The sequence below is a fragment of the Panicum virgatum genome, chromosome 2N (genome assembly GCF_016808335.1).
Source record: "Panicum virgatum strain AP13 chromosome 2N, P.virgatum_v5, whole genome shotgun sequence".
Lineage (NCBI taxonomy): Eukaryota > Viridiplantae > Streptophyta > Magnoliopsida > Poales > Poaceae > Panicum > Panicum virgatum.
In genome coordinates, this window is record NC_053146.1 from 55,029,940 (window position 1) to 55,046,255 (window position 16,316).

Consider the following 16,316-nt stretch of genomic DNA (forward strand, 5'->3'; position numbering starts at 1 on the left):
GATGCGAAAAATTTTGAGGGTAAAGCACTGTATATTTTTGTTTTTATTTGATAATTATTGTCTTGCTATTGATTAACTAGGCTCAAAAAATTCGTCTAGTAAATTATAGTCAAACTATATAATTAGTTATTTTGTTTAGCTACATTTAATACTTCATGTATGTATTTAAAGATTTGATGTGACAAGAAATCTTATAAATTTTTGGAATTTTGAATGCATCTAAACAACAAGCCTTGATGACCTGATCCGTTTATACTTTCCCCCTGCCATGAGTCCAAGAACAGCGGAGTGCTAGCAGCAGCAGCATGGGCTGCTATTTGGAGGTCAAACGAATCTGTCCTATTTGGCCATTTCTCCTCCTCGACAAGCAAAGGATCTACTACCTTCCTGTGCTTAAGACAGGCTCTGACGAGACACAAAACGGGCAGAGGAAGTAGCTTGGGTTGGGGGGGCAATCCGAAATGCAATGCAAGATTGCAAAGCTGGGACCTGCTAGTGTTAGACTATCAAGATCGACTAGGGGTAGATCGATAGGCTAGATATACTTTCTGTGGGGAAAATACCTTGCACATAGCCTCTGCAACCTCCATGGCACGTCGTCGTCGAGGTACGCAGGGGCGGTGGTGAAGTTCTGTGCTAGGGCAGCGACGCGCAGCGCAGAGACGTCGTGGTGACAGTGCCGACGTGGTGCAGTGACGGCGGCTTCCCGTCGCTTCTGTGACACCTCTGGTGTCAGTTTAACCAAAGCCAGGCAATTAACTGAATTTCCCACACAAATGAGCTAAGAAAACTTAAATATGGATCCTATGGCTAGTTCTTGCAAACTTGTGTGTAAATGTATGTGTGCATGTGTTTGAGTGCAATGTGTTTGAAAAACAATAATTGGTACCCTTTTAAACTTGACTTGACATGTGTGGTAATAAGACAATAAAATAAACCTTTCATAATGAGCTATAAACTTTTATTGCAAATCAAATTCAAACTGGAAAATCATCACATGAAATGATTAATGGAACCATTCTTTGATTTGTGAAGAGCTACTAATTCAAACAAATTAAATCAACAAGAGTTCAATTTCTAGTAATAAGGAAGTTAAAAATAACTTTCAAACCAATGCACTTATGCATAGGAAAATGAATAGGCATATTCACCATGTCATGATAAACAAAAACCTAGTTGAAGCCTAGGAGTAAAAGTGCCAAAATTCACATGAAATGATAAGTACCTCATGGCAGTTTTTTGGAAATAATTAAATAACTCTCAAACCATTGCTCTAATGAAAAAGTGCATAACACGAAAGTTGTAGATCTCGAAAAACTGAGCAAAAGTGGTATTCAACACTTTTTCATTTGAGGCCAAGATGAGGGAGAAAAATGGAAATTACAGAACTGATTTTGGAACTTCAGTTTATTTACGAAACTGCCCCTGCCGTCTTCTCCTACCTCCGTTCTCCCTGCTCCCTGCCTACGGCGTCACGCCGTACGCCGGCGCCGCCACCTGGCTGCCCACGCGTCGCAACCCGACCCAAACCGCCCTCAAGCGCCCACGGTTTGCCCCTAGCCATCCCCTCTGGCTGCACGAGCGAGAGGCACGCGCCCCCGCCGACGCCCTGCGTGACACGCCGCCGACGGCGTTGCGCAGCCCGCCACCTCGCCGTCGCCTTCCCTGGACAGGTCTCCCCCAGGCCGCTGCGTCCCAGCTCGCCCTCCCCTCCTCCCTTTCCTATTTAAGGCATTCCAGCCCTCCACGCACACGCCTAGAGCGCCCCGGCCACCATTGCCATGGCTGCCGAGCTCGGCTCGCCGCGGAGCCCCCTTCTCCGGCCCTCCACGCCCCAAACCAACCCCTGAAACGGAACCCCATTGCCCTCCTGAAGCTCTCCGACCCATCCTTTCCCTCCTTCCATCGCCGGAGTGGCGCCACCGGCGACCAGACCCGCCGCCGTCCGCCTGCTCCTGTGGAGCCGCCGCCTCGAGTCGCCCCAGCCCCAACCCAAGGTACCCTCAGGTAGCTCTCGAGCTCCTCTACCTTTTCCCCACCCTAGCCCACGCCGCCGGGGCCGGACATCGCCGGAATCCGGCCGCCCTTACCCCTCCCCTGTTCTGTACTTCCGCCAGGGACCCCAAGTTAAAAGAACCAAAATTTCCAGGGGTCCAACTGCAAAATGTACATGAACCTCAAAACAGCAAACTTCAAAAATGCCTAGAAAATCGTATAAAAATCAGAAAAATGCAAACTAAAATGTTTTGGAATCCTTGAAACAAGATCTACAAGTTTTGTTACACTCACATGTTCATAATCTGTCTACATTTTAATCTACAAAAATGATTAGATTAAATGGGCTATGTTTGTTCTAGGAGTTGTGCTCAGTAACCATAGTTGGTTTTTGGCTAGGTGATGTCTTGCAAAGTTTCTAGTACCTGGTAAAAATTTGAATGCCTTGTGACACCACTAACTAGGTCAAAGTTCCAAGATCCCTAAATCTACTAGTATTGCTCATGTATTAATTCTGGTAGAACTGTTAGTGATCTGGGTATGAAACTTTTTCTGTGTATGCATGTCACTAAAAACTTAATGTTGTGCAAGTTTGAGAAATTTTAGATCAGTCTAACTATGTATTTGAATTAATGCTTGATAAGTAAGCTTTATTTGTGATATATAGTTCTTGTTCTTAGAAAAATCTAGGTTTATTTCTGAAACTTTGTTTTGTTCATATAATCATGCCTGCAAAGTTTGAGCACCATTTACTGAATATTCTTACAGTTATAATCCATGCTTGAGATATCATGTTTAGTTTTTCTATTTTTGTTCTGGAAGAAATCTGTCATATCTGGTCTTCATCTTTGGATATGTTACTAGTTAGATTGAGAACTAGCTATGGTAAAAGTTTCATATGTAGTACTGGTTAAATGCACCTTAAGAAATTTATGCTAATTCATGTTAAGTTAAATGCATAACTAATTTATCTGGTGGTTATAAAGCTCGATAATTTTTCTGGAGTATGTTTAGCTCATGAATAGGCTCTGGTAAAAATTTGACAATCATATACCTAGTACAACTCTCTGGAGAATTAATCTTAGTTAATGGCTTGTTGTTTTTGTTCTTTTTATTACCTCAGCTACATAAGTGAATAAAATCTGGAAAAATTACAGTACTGAGTAGATGCTTGGTAGATGCTCCCATAAAATTTGTAGCACCATAACCCATGTCAAACTTGCTGTGCAAAAAGGTGAAGCAACTAGAGTAATCTACTTACATGCTTTGTTATGGATAATTGCTTTATGATTAGATGCTGAAAACTATACCATAGATGCTAAAGTACCTGATTTGAGTTACTTTAGTTTTTCATCACTAGCTCATGAGTAAATTGGTTGCTATGAAATAGTGAAAGTCTGCTATGTTTTAATGATAAGAATGAAAATCAAAACACACAGCTCTTTTATGAAGTAAAGTGAAATTAAGAACTACTCTATAAACGATTGCCCAGAAAATAAAGTTAACTAAGACCACCACAACAAACACGTGCTATTCTGGACTACAACTTTATAGTGAAGGAAAGAAATATATTTATGTTATGTTGTAACAATATCATTTCTGCATGCATATAGAAACGGTAAATCTACTCGACGGTGATTACGAGTTGGTGCCCGCGAATACTACCACTCCGGAGAGTGTCTCTCTTATTTATACTGACTTGAACCAAGACCCGAACCAAAGTTCGGAAGAGCCCAAGGCTACCTTTGAACAGTGCCCAAGAAGGCAAGCCCCGGTGCATAATCCCATTATTTTACGCATTATATTCATCTTACTATTTGTATATGTTGTAATAATTTTATTGCGCATTTACGTCTTCTAGGAGTTGATCGAAAACTTTAGATGCATGATTCCTAGGTACCTATGCTTGTTATCCGGATCTTTTTCTCGACTAGTTGCCCCGCTAACTAGGTACGGTAAAAGTCGAGAGGTTTCCTGCCTTTCGCGAGATTATAGGAGTTGACTGACTTTAATTCCTGCTGAAATATAAGGACAACGGGCGGGGTTGTGTAGTTGTGATACCCCGCTGGTGTAGTCAAAAATGGCTAAGGTCGCGGGGTGTGGCTCATTTCGTTAAGCGTTTGAAAGTACTAGCCACATGCCGAGAAATATGGTAATCGGTAAGCTGAAGTACCTGATTGGACCGGCGAGTGGAACGACCATTCACCCTCTTGGTAGAAGTAGGTTTTATTTTTGTCCGGACGTACGGGTGCAGAGACGTCGGGCTCTGTAGTCGGGGAGGGTGACCCGGATCCACGGACTGGAAAGAAAGGGGAAATGTTGTGTGGGTGACTTGGTTCCCATACGTGTGGTCTAGGTTCCCCTGGCCAGGTTGAAATTCGATTCGGAATCGTCCGCCTCTCACGGCATGAGACTGCTTAATGATTTCGGTCACACAGAGTAACAAGGGGAACATGATGATGATAATACTGTTGGTTGATTAAATGGTTGCTCTACCATGGTTGAGTAGAGTTAGATGCAAACTTAGAATAGTTAACCCAACTGGAAGATGGCTAAATAAAATCTGAAAATAAGGATCAATATTTAGCGGCATTTTGGCAAAACAAACCCCACCAACCAAAAAGCCTTGCATGTCTAGTTATCGGACTATGTTATATCCGGTGACGGGTCAGTCTTGCTGAGTATTAGTATACTCAGCCTTGCTTGTGGCACTGTTTTTCAGGTACTAACTTTGAAGATCTGTTCGCGAGTCTTACTTGGCCGTGTACTTTGCCTCCGGGTTGGTCCGTTGAGTGGGATGGTCCTTCAGCTGGTGCTGACCACCCTCCCACTGAGTGACGCTTTTCGTATGGGCTTTATCGATACGTCACTTCCTTTCGTTAGATGTTTTATTGCTTCCGCTGAGACTATGATACTTGAATAAATTGTGTAGTTTGGAACTCTGTAGTACTTACTATTCTGAACATGGTTGTAATAAATTTCTTTTCCGCTGCAATCACTCTGAGATGTATGAAATGATTTGTGTTGTAATCTCTGGGCTCACCTTCGTGTGAGTGTTGTCTGCTGATCCTGGAAGAGCGTGGATTTTATCGAGGCTTCACTCGAGGAACTACCGGTGAGTGCCAAATTGGGTCAGAGTTGCTTAGCAACAAAGATCAGTGCACCCGGGCCCAGTAGTTTTGGGTGGTTCCGCCACAGCTTCAGCCCCTAGCGGATCGGATCGCAACTAGGGTTTCGGTGGGGAAAACTGAGCGGCGGTGAACCTTGTGTATCGAGCCACCAGTCCCCACCCCATCTTTATAGGGCTGCGCGACGGGAGCCCACCAGCCTCATCTTGGGGATCAGAGCGCGAGTCAAAGTCCCAGTTGGTCGTTGGGCCAACGGGTGGAGATCAATTCCAACATTCTCCCCCTTGATCTCCTCTTATATTTTCACCTTTTATATCTTTTACTTCTTTTTATATTTCATCACAGGTTAATGCATAGAGCAGTTTCATCGTATCGGTCGGTTGCCGATAGATTCAACAGCTACAATACCTGTCTCTGTTCTGAAATAGATACTTTAACTTTGGGGCCTTTATTGTCCGAAAAATATAGGCTATACCATAAACCCATGTCGACTGTGTGTTCTCTGTACACACTGGGCGGCAAGCCTTTAACAAGTGGATCCACAAACACATGTCTGTCATTCTTTTTACTCAATGCATTTCAACATAATTCCGGACTTTCTCCTTCACAATGTATAACTTTGTGTCAATGTGTTTGGCACCACACTTGACTCGTTGTCATAGGAGCAAACTACTTAAATGGTTGTCGCTATTGTCAACCATTATCAAACTCCGGGTACAGGTTCCCTTAACCATTTTGCTTGTCCCTCGGCCTCGTATCATGCTATACCATATTTTTGCATCACATTGATGTTAATTGTTTTATTTTGGAGATTTTCCACACAAAAACTCCAAGTGTGAAGATTAGCGACAATTGTGGATTTCGCTACATGTTTCACAAGCTCTACTTTTGTACTCACAACCCTTTGAGAGAACTAGTTATTTCTTTCTTAGCATGAGGCCGATATTCTCAATTTCATTCCAGTGATCTATATCTGGAATGAACTTTTGCCAAAATGACCCGGATACACGAAATATGTCGGGGTAAATTCTTTAATTGCGCGCTCATAAAGCTTCCAATAGCTAAAGCTTATGGAACTATTTCCATCTCACATTGGTTCCTGGAACACTAAAGTTCCCAAAACTATTACCCTTGATGATAGGAACATGCGTAGGTTTACTCATATGCATACTTCATCTCTTTAGAATCTTTTCTAAGTATGCCTTTGTTGTAATCATAATACCCCTTTCTTTTTATCTCGATGGGTTTCAATTCTTAGAACGAAAACCCACCACCGAGATAAAAAACTTGAGGACAAAAATTCTTTATCTGAAATAGCATATTAACACCACCACTAGTGGGTAGGGTGTTATCTTTAAGTTGTGGAAATAAAATTTCCCATTCTTTATTTTTCCTTAAAACTAATGTCCTCCTCAATCTCTTTAAACTCAAATTTTCTTACTATTTCTATGAACTTTAGATACCACCATCTCAAGGCTTTAAATGGGTTTCTTCTTGTGGTATCTCATATATTCTTTCTTTCCACGACAAAACATCAAGTAGTGTCATGTAAATATTTCTTCTCTTTGTGTGAAACTTTTGTCACAAGCCTTGCGTTATATCTTTCACCATTCCCTCTAGAGTCACATTTCTCTTTGTAGGTCCATTACAACCTATTGTGATGACTCTTTTAGGAATTAGTTATATCTTTTACCATTCCCACTAGAGTCACATTTCTCTTTGTAGGTCCATTACAACCTACTGTGATGACTCTTTTAGGAATTATTTTCCTTTTCCATGGACTTAGCACATAGAATTCTCGTGACTTCTTCAAATGAGGTGGAATCAACCTCCATTTCTTTTCTTGGCACATTGTTTTCTATATGGGGCTATTGTCACTCTTTGTCAAAAGGCAATGGACTCTATAGGCTCTTGCATAACAAGACCCTTCTTTACATTATTCATCTTCTTTGAAAAGTTAACAACAGGTGTTGTATACAACATCAACAAGTATGAGAAACTTATTGCTCCTGAATCATCGAAGTGGACACGCATTGCTACTTCTCTTCAAGGCTTAGGTCTCTACATACCATGCTCCCCCAGATTATTCCATCTTCTGTAAAGATGGCATATCAGTAAATCTCTTGTTTGGGTTCCATCTGGTAAAGACTTTATATATGCTCTGAAGCACTGTCTTATTATCTTTGAGGGTTGTCCAGTATGAATACTGGCTAACTCACTATCTTCCTTTTGGAACTGTAAAAAGGTCCTAGAATTTAGCTATTTCTTTACATAGGGGTATCAATATAGTGACCGTTGTACTCCCCCTGGCGGTCACATTTATCTTTGATAGATCATCTTTTGCTTTCAATGTACAGTATGCATCATATTGTCCATTATCTAAAGTGCAGGGAAGTATCTTTCTTAATTGTTTCATATTTCTCCCCCTCGAAATGTGGCATGAACTTTTCTGCCACAATTTCGAAATCTATTCATAACTCTTGGGAATGAGGGAACTTTTATTACTTCATCCACATGATTACGTCATGCAAGACAATGTAATTTCTTAATTCGTATGTGAGTACTTATTCCACATTTCACTTTGAGAACTCAACAGAGTCCTTTATGACCAGTAATTTAGCGAGTCACGCTCGTGTATCATCTTTATCTTGAGTAGATCGACTAGGAGTAGATCGATGGGCTAGATATACTTTCTGTGGGGAAAATACCTTGCACATAGCCTCTGCAACCTCCATGGCACATCGTCGTCGAGGTACGCAGGGGCGGTGGTGAAGTTCTGTGCTAGGGCAGCGACGCGCAGTGCAGAGACGTCGTGGTGACAGTGCCGGCGTGGTGCAGTGGCGGCGGCTTCCCGTCGCTTCAGCCCCTAGCGGATCGGATCGCAACTAGGGTTTCGGTGGGGAAAACTGGGCGGCGACGAACCTCATGTATCGAGCCACCAGTCCCCACCCCATCTTTATAGGGATGCGCGACGGGGGCCCACCAGCCTCATCTTGGACTGGGCGCTCCCGATCAGAGCGCGAGTCAAAGGCCCAGTTGGCCGTTGGGCCAACGGGTGGAGATCAATTCCAACAGCTAGCTCCTCGCCAATCGCCATGGTGGACGCGTCTGACTCGGCTTTGGCAATACCAATGCAGTTCGAGAACAGTGGAGACTGACACACGAGACGTCCCTTTTTCCGTGGCTGCTTCCCCTTTGCCTTTTGTGAGACAGAGGAGAGACGACGCCGGAAAGGCCCCGTCCAACGGCGGCGAGGCGGAAAATTAATTAAAATTTCAAAAATATATGGCCGTTCCAAGAAAGTTCAAAAATGGGCCCCTGTCGCCCATGGGGTGGGCGACAGGCCCCCTGCCTTTTTTGTAAAAAAAAATTTACGATCCGGTCCTCGGTCAGCACGGCGCGGGGCTCGGCGGGGGGGGGGGGGGGGGGGGGGGGGGCAGTCTCCCCCCAATGGGCGACATGGGGGGCCTGTCGCCCCCCCTCGGGCGACAGGGTCGGGGGGCCTGTCGCCCCCCCTCTATATAACCCCCCACACCCATTCCCTCCTCATTTGAGCCCAAAAATTCCACCAAAAATCTAGAAAAAAGAGAGGAACTTCCACAAAAAATCTTGAAAAAAAGAGAGGGGTGAGGAGAAGGGAAGCGACGAAGCCCTGCCGGATTATGCACTTGTGATCAGCAGGTAATTATATTTGAATCCATTGATATTGTATAGCAATTTAATATAATTAATGCTATAGTAGAACAATTTAAGTACGAGTTTGAGGCTAGAATGAATTTTTGGATAGTGAAATATAGAATTGTAAATTTATAATGATAGTACCTTATTGATATTACAGCATAAGGCAATGGCTGCCTCCAATTCAGGAGGATTTTCATGGACCGAAGAAAAATCTAGTATAATACTTGATATCATGACACATATTTTAATCAGTATGAAGTTGGATCCATTAGCGGATGGTACGATAGAGATGGTGTTGTCCAAAATAGTAGAATTTAAAGATTTCACAATGTTTCGAGGTATTACAACACAAGATGTAAAGGGACACCTGCTAGAACGTCGGAATATATACATGAGAGTATGTGAACTAGCGAATCATCCTAATGTCATTGGATTCTTACAAAGTTCTTGTAAGATATGGATGCGGCCAGAGGTGTATGAGATGCACATTAAGGTAACTCTCATTCAGTTCTAATTCCGCCAGTCATTTGGAATCTATATTTATAAAATAGTAAAATTGTTTTTTAATTATATGCTAGGATTACCCCGAGGACACGGAGTTGATTAACAAATCGATACCAAATTTCCGTAAATTGGTATGTATCTTCGGTGGACTTATGCCACAAACTAGGCGAAGGAGGTGGAGAAGATCTTCGGGTGATAGTACTTGGCCTCCACAAGAACAGATGACCGGAGGTTCGTCAAGTCATGCTGCAGCACCTCAAGCACCAAGTTGTGTTAACTGGGATGACGACATAGATGACTTCATGGCCCCCAAACCATGGCCTCCAACACATGTTGTTCCTCCCCCTGTACATGAACCTAGATCCAGAAAAGAGAGAAAGGGAAAGGGAAGAGGTTCGTCAAGTCATGCTGCAGCTCCTCAAGCACCAACTTGTGTTAACTGGGATGACAACATGGATGACTTTATGCCCCCAAACCATGGCCTCCAACACATGATGTTCCTCCCCCTGTACATGAACCTAGATCCAGAAAAGAGAGAAAGGGAAAGGCAAGAGGTTCGTCGAGCCATACTACACCAACTGCAGCACCACCATCTGTCAACTGGGATGATGATCTAGATGATCTGATGCCATGATCTATAACATATGATGTTCATCGGTTTAAGATGTATTCACATTTAGTATTGTTAATGTTGTATTATGCTTGTATGTATATCTCGTACCTAACTTGCATTCACTGGACATGTGGTCCTGGTGACTGACACGCTCCAACGCGGTTTCCACCGGAAACTCCTGGCGCTGCCCAAACTGTCTCCTGACTCTACAGGGGCAATATGCCTCAACCGCGATGTCGTAAACCAGGACGGCTGTAGTAAGCCACAGGCTTGCATTCGCTGAGCAGTGCGAAGACAGGCATGCTGGTGCACGGGTAGCCACAGTCTCTGGGCTGTAAGGCTCCCAGACAACGTCCTCGGGCGTCAGCATGTCGAGCTCCGAAACAAACTCAGGATATGCGCGTCTAACCTGCGCATGCGCCCAGGACCTCTACAGTCCGAATAAGTAAAATTAAAAGTGCGCTAATGCATCGTGTAACAATGAATAACGAAATTAGATTTGTTGGGAACGTACCTGACGCCAGGTCCAGAGAGTTCCCATAGTGGGCCTGTCGTCCTCCTCGTCGCCGTACATGGCCTCGTGGTAAGGCTCGTGGCTGACGATGGGCCGACCAACGGCTAGCCTCTCGTACGACCAAAGTTGCAGCAGTAGTGGGCACCCCGCCAGGATAGCGTTCCCATGTGTCTTCCATGAGTGTTGTTGAACATGATGTAACCAAACAACCAAAGCAGGTACGTCTCCAGCGATCTGGTCACACTGTACTCGTCGGCATCCGTAGGCAACAGGGTAGGCTTCATAAACAATTAAGATTAATGGTTTCAACTGACAATGCAACATGTGCATTGTAATAATTAAACTTAAATATGCAATGAATACGTACTGTAAACTGTAGGAACCAGGTCTTCGAAGGACCTGCTGCTCGCGGGTGCGGGTTGATCGGACCTGCTTCTTCCACACGGTCAACCAGGGCAAAACGGGCCTCCAGGTCATCCTTCCACGAGGCCACCACCACACGCGGACGTACAGCCTCCCCGACGATAGGGAGGCCGAGGAGGTAGGCCACGTCTGCAGCGTAGGAGTCATCTCCCCACACGGGAGGTGGAACGTGTGTGTCTCCAGCCTCCATCTGTCAACGAGCACCGTCAGGAGGGATCGGTCGAGCTGAACAAGGCCACCCTCGACAAGACGGCCCAGAGTTAGTAGACCGGACTCATGTAACCTGCAATAAACAAAATTGTCGAAACAAAGGAATATCGACAAATACATAAGTGATAAACAATAATATTTCATTACATACCTGTCAACCCAATCGTGGTGTATAGAGATCGCCTCCCCAGGTGGACGAGGACGTAGCACCTCTAGGGCTCGGTGCTCAACTGCTGCAAAGAAAGACCTGTGGCTCGAGTCGATAACTGGGTCTAGCAAGGAGTCCATCTCCATACCTGCATTCAAAAATATATGAGAACACATAGGTACATATATGTTCCATACAAACTGGACGCACGATATTTATACATTATAGATAGGTTCGATACAATCTGGACGCACGATTACTACATATTATAGATAGGTTCGATACAAACTGGACGCACGATATTTATACATTACAGATATGTTCCATACAAACTGGATGCACGATTACTACATATTACAGATATGTTCGATACAAACTCCACGCACGATTAGTATATAGGTACAAACTGCACACTGGTGGATCATGACACCAAGTGCCTTCCATAAGCAATTCTCGCCGATGGTCGTCTGAACATAGGAGGTGCTCCATCTCTGGGATTTCCGGAAGGACCGACGTCAGCAGCATCGTGAAGTGCATTCCGAGGACACTTCTTGTAGTTGTGACCCAACGCTCCACATTGGCTGCAACGCTTTTGTGCCTTGCTTGCTTCGGACTCGTCCATATCATTCCGAATACGACGTGTCTGACGGCAGTCTTTGCTTTCTTAGTGGCTGGATCAGGAATAAACATCTTATCCTCATTATCCTGAATGAAAAGTCCCACTATTCCAATCCCATATACCTCATATCCCCAGATGGATACAGCTGCTTCCTTGCTGAAGTAAGGTGAAATAAATACTCCTGGCTACAACCCAGACTCCGCTCATACCGCAATGAGATGCGAGCATGGCAAATGCAATAATTTAGGCTTCATGCAGGAGCAGAAGGCTTTGCCATCTACTGTAATCAAACTCTCTTGTACCACCCTATCTCTACGGATACCACGACCAGTTCTATCCTTGCATAGAACCTCAAATCTATGCTCCATTGTACCTGTCGATATGACGTGGTATAGTTTAGCCTTTTCTGTCTTCTATTGCATATATTGTGTCACTCTTGTGCAAAACTGAATTTGGGGGTTGCTGATGTTTATGCTTGCAGCCATGTAATGCTCTCTGAAATACTTCATGCACCCATACATGATGAACTCAACAATTCCCACAAGAGGAAAGGCACCACAACGCCGCATAACCATATTGAAACACTCTGCATGGTTCGTTGTCTGAATACCATACTGCATTCCGTTAGTATCATAAAGGAATGACCATTTCTCCTTAGGTGCACCTCGAATCCAGTGTGAAAATGGCTTCTCAATTGAATTCGTAGCCTCTGCAGCCTGACTCGTGCTGGTTCCTGATGCCCTTACCTTCACTTGCTCTGCAGTTAACTGATCAAGCATCTGCCATAAAACATTGAATTTTCTCTATTGATTTTGGATGCACAACCTCTTAAATATGTTCTTAAGATCCTTGTTCTTGAAGTGGTCATAGAAGTTTGCACCCATATGCCTAATGCACCACCTGTTGTGGACATCGGGCCATAATGGAGGCGTTGTCGCAGTTCCGCGTTGCAGTTTCATTATTGATTGTAGCAGACCTGTATGCCTATCACTAATAAGGCACACATCTGGACGTGCAGCAACAGCATGAACCTTCACTCGTTCAAGGAACCAATACCAACTGTCTAAGTTCTCATTCTCAACAAATGCAAATGCGAGCGGAACTATTTGGTTGTTGCAATCTACCCCGATTGCGGTGAGTATCTGACCTTTATACCTTCCAGTCACAAATGTGCCATCAATGCAGATCACCTGAAGACAACACTGAAATGCCCTAACACAGGCACCTAGGCAAAAGAAGGCTCGTTGCAGAATGCTTTTGTTGACGCTCCTTAGCACCCCAATTTGTATACCGCAAGCACACGGTTCGTGTAGCTTTTCCCTTAGAGTATTTCCCCAAGGTTTATCAATCCGTGGATCGACAAAGAACTACCTAAGGTTTTCCATCTAATCTAATGGATCTATCCTAACATGAAGCATTGATTCCATATAAAGGGTAAACCTTTAATAGATATGAGTGATATAAATATTGATCTCATCCATGAACATAAGCTTAATCATAGCAAAACTGAAGATATGACTAGGCCTATCGTCATCTAGTTGTAGTTCAAGCTAACGAGCGAATAAATCATGCATCTCAATCAAAAGCATCTTTAAACCAAAATCTCCAATCCGATCCCTCGATACTCCACCTACTTAGTGGCAACGGCCTGTCACGACGCCACCCCTTTCGACAAAAGTACCCTGAAGCAAGGCGAACCCCCTTTGGTAGTTCAGCCATGAACCTCTAGCCATCATGACTACAAGATCATGCTAAGCGATCTATCTCGATAATAGATCTAAGATGAAGCAAACCCAAAGAGAAGAACGGAATCGAAAGAGAGAACATGATCGCTAATAGATTCGGAAGACAGGATTATCATTACTCACATAATAGATTCATTTGGATCATCACCGCCATGTGCACACCATCGATGAATCCAACTAGCTCATGAACTCCACCATGGCACAACCACGCAGGGAGGCCACGGCAGCTAGGGTCGGCCTAAGCCATCTCCTAGACAACTTCGAAGACTTGCGGCGGCCGTCGTCTCCCTTCGGTCTTGGCCCTAGGTTTTCGTCGAGTTCTGGGTGGATGGATGCTCCGAGTTGAATAAGGTGCGAGCTATTTATAAGCCGAGGAAGCCACCGGTCGAAGGGGAGGCCGAACCGCCTCAGAAACGGGCTAGGCCGGCCGGCCCCATGGGCCTAGGCCGGCCGGCCTACCCTGTTTCGGGCTCGCCTCGATCTCATCTTTTGCGTGCAGACTCCTCGCATCTTCTAGAGTTTATGTCCTTCACGATTGCACACCTTTGGACATCGTTATCTTGGAGATATCTTCGAGGAAAGGATAGGATAGGGAATCCTTCCTTAAATCTTCATTTGCTTTGCTTAATCCCGAAGTATCTTGATCTCATCTTCGTGGGCTTGGTCCTTTGGGCTCTCTTGGAGGATGGATGTGCATGAATGGGCTTCGAATCAACATGGGCTTTGGTCCTTCCTTTGGGCTTTGGCCTTCGTCTTTCTCCGTGTTAGCGCTCGATCACGGGCCTCGTCATTTCATGCTCCAAAATAGGCCAAAAATCTACAAAAATGAAGTTCCTCCAAAATATATGTGCAAGTGTGAAAATGACCAATAATTAGGCCAGGGTTAGGACGGTTAGTGATTTTGATATTAAATTCAGACCATTATCAAGGATAAACAAGGGGTAAAGTGGGTACTTAAGGAGCGCCAACACACCCCCATGCTTAAACCTTGCTCGTCCTCGAGTAAGTCCAGGAGCTTTGCTAATAAAGAAATCAGCGTTGCCCCTCAATGTCCTCTCTGCACTTAGTCATACATAACAAGACATATTGCTCTCTCAAGTATTTAGCATTTAAGTTCATGTTGCGACCGGCTAGTTTTTCATTATGGGAGATAGACTAGCAATTAAAGAACAAGCCACAATAATAGATAAATGCAATGCTCTCAAACTTAAGCGAACTTCAAAGCTTTACCTTGTTTCATCGTGAAGAGTTTTCAAAAGAATGCATATCAAACATAAGTGAGGTTCTCTTGCAAAAGATCATGGAAATACTCATCTCATCAAGTCTCTCAAGACTACATTAGATTGTCTTCAACCTATTGTACTCATATATAAAAGTGGAAGGCTTATGTGGAGCTTGATAGGTAAAAACAATCCTAGCAAAACATTATATCTGAAATATTGTCAAACTAAGAGAGAGATCTATTGGATTTACTGAGACTAGTCAAAAAGGCCATTGGAAAATAATGTTGGAGAGGGAGAAAGATGAAACACACACATTTACATAGGTGGACATGTGCAAGTGGCAAATGGATGATCCCGAGACACAAATGAAGTTCTCGTTATCGGATTGCACATGGTTGGAAGATTTGAGTATGGAATAATTCTTCAAAGTAACTTGGAAAATTAATGAAGCCAAAAAGAGCTAAGGAGCATTTTATTCTTCTCTTTTTTTTCTTTTCTTTTCTCCCTTTTTTTCATTTTTCTCTTTCTTTCTTTTTTTCTTTCTTTCTGCTCCTTAGAACTTTTGATAGCATAGAATACTTACCCAGCCACCCCCCATGCTTGAACGAATGCTCGTCCTCGAGTATGAATAGTGGGAGACCAACTAGCTAGGGTAAGTATCTCAAATTCACCTTCTTCTTTGTAGAACCTCTTGAATCTCCGGAGAGCCTTGTCTCCCAAAACTTTTCTTTTATATGGTGCCCTTGATTCTTTTGATTCCGTCGAAATGATAATCCATACTCAAATTGGGTTGTGGTCAAGGAGGTAATCACAAAAAGATATTTTTGGTTTAGGGTGGATATCCAGCGAGGTTTGCAAAATTCCTGAAGTAGAAACTCACAATTCATGGATAAATGGGCTAGCAAAAAGAAGGTTACACAAAAAAAAAACGGAATGACCAGCTTCTTAGTCTCATACCAAAGAAATCAATCTTAATCCAAATCATCAAAATATAAGTTTGCAATCTAAAGGTTTCATCATGAAAGAATATGTATGTATAGTCTTTGGTAGGTAGAACTTTGCAAGAGATTCACAAATGTAGATAGCATAGGAATTAAGTTTTCAAATTAAACAATCACAAGGTGTAAGGTCATCGGTAGACTTAAATCAAAGAGCAACATAGAATATGTGGGTTTAGAATTTAGTCTTTTAACCTCCACAAATAAAAGAGCCGGTATTTAATCATTTTAATTCCATTTAATTGAGAGCTAATGGTCAAATCATATACAACATAGCGTAGGTAAAACAAAGAAGCAACTTTCATCATTTTTCCATAAGCATAAGGCATTGCCAAAATGTATCAATGTGGTGAGCATAAAGTGATGGTGATCCTACACTTATTGAAAACAAAAACAAAACTAGGTTGTCCTCCTAGAAGCCATGTGATAGGTTGAGAGGTATATACAAAGGTTGCATCTATGGTTGAAGGCATATATGTACAAGCATTTAGAAAAAGAGAGAGTTGAGGAAGAAT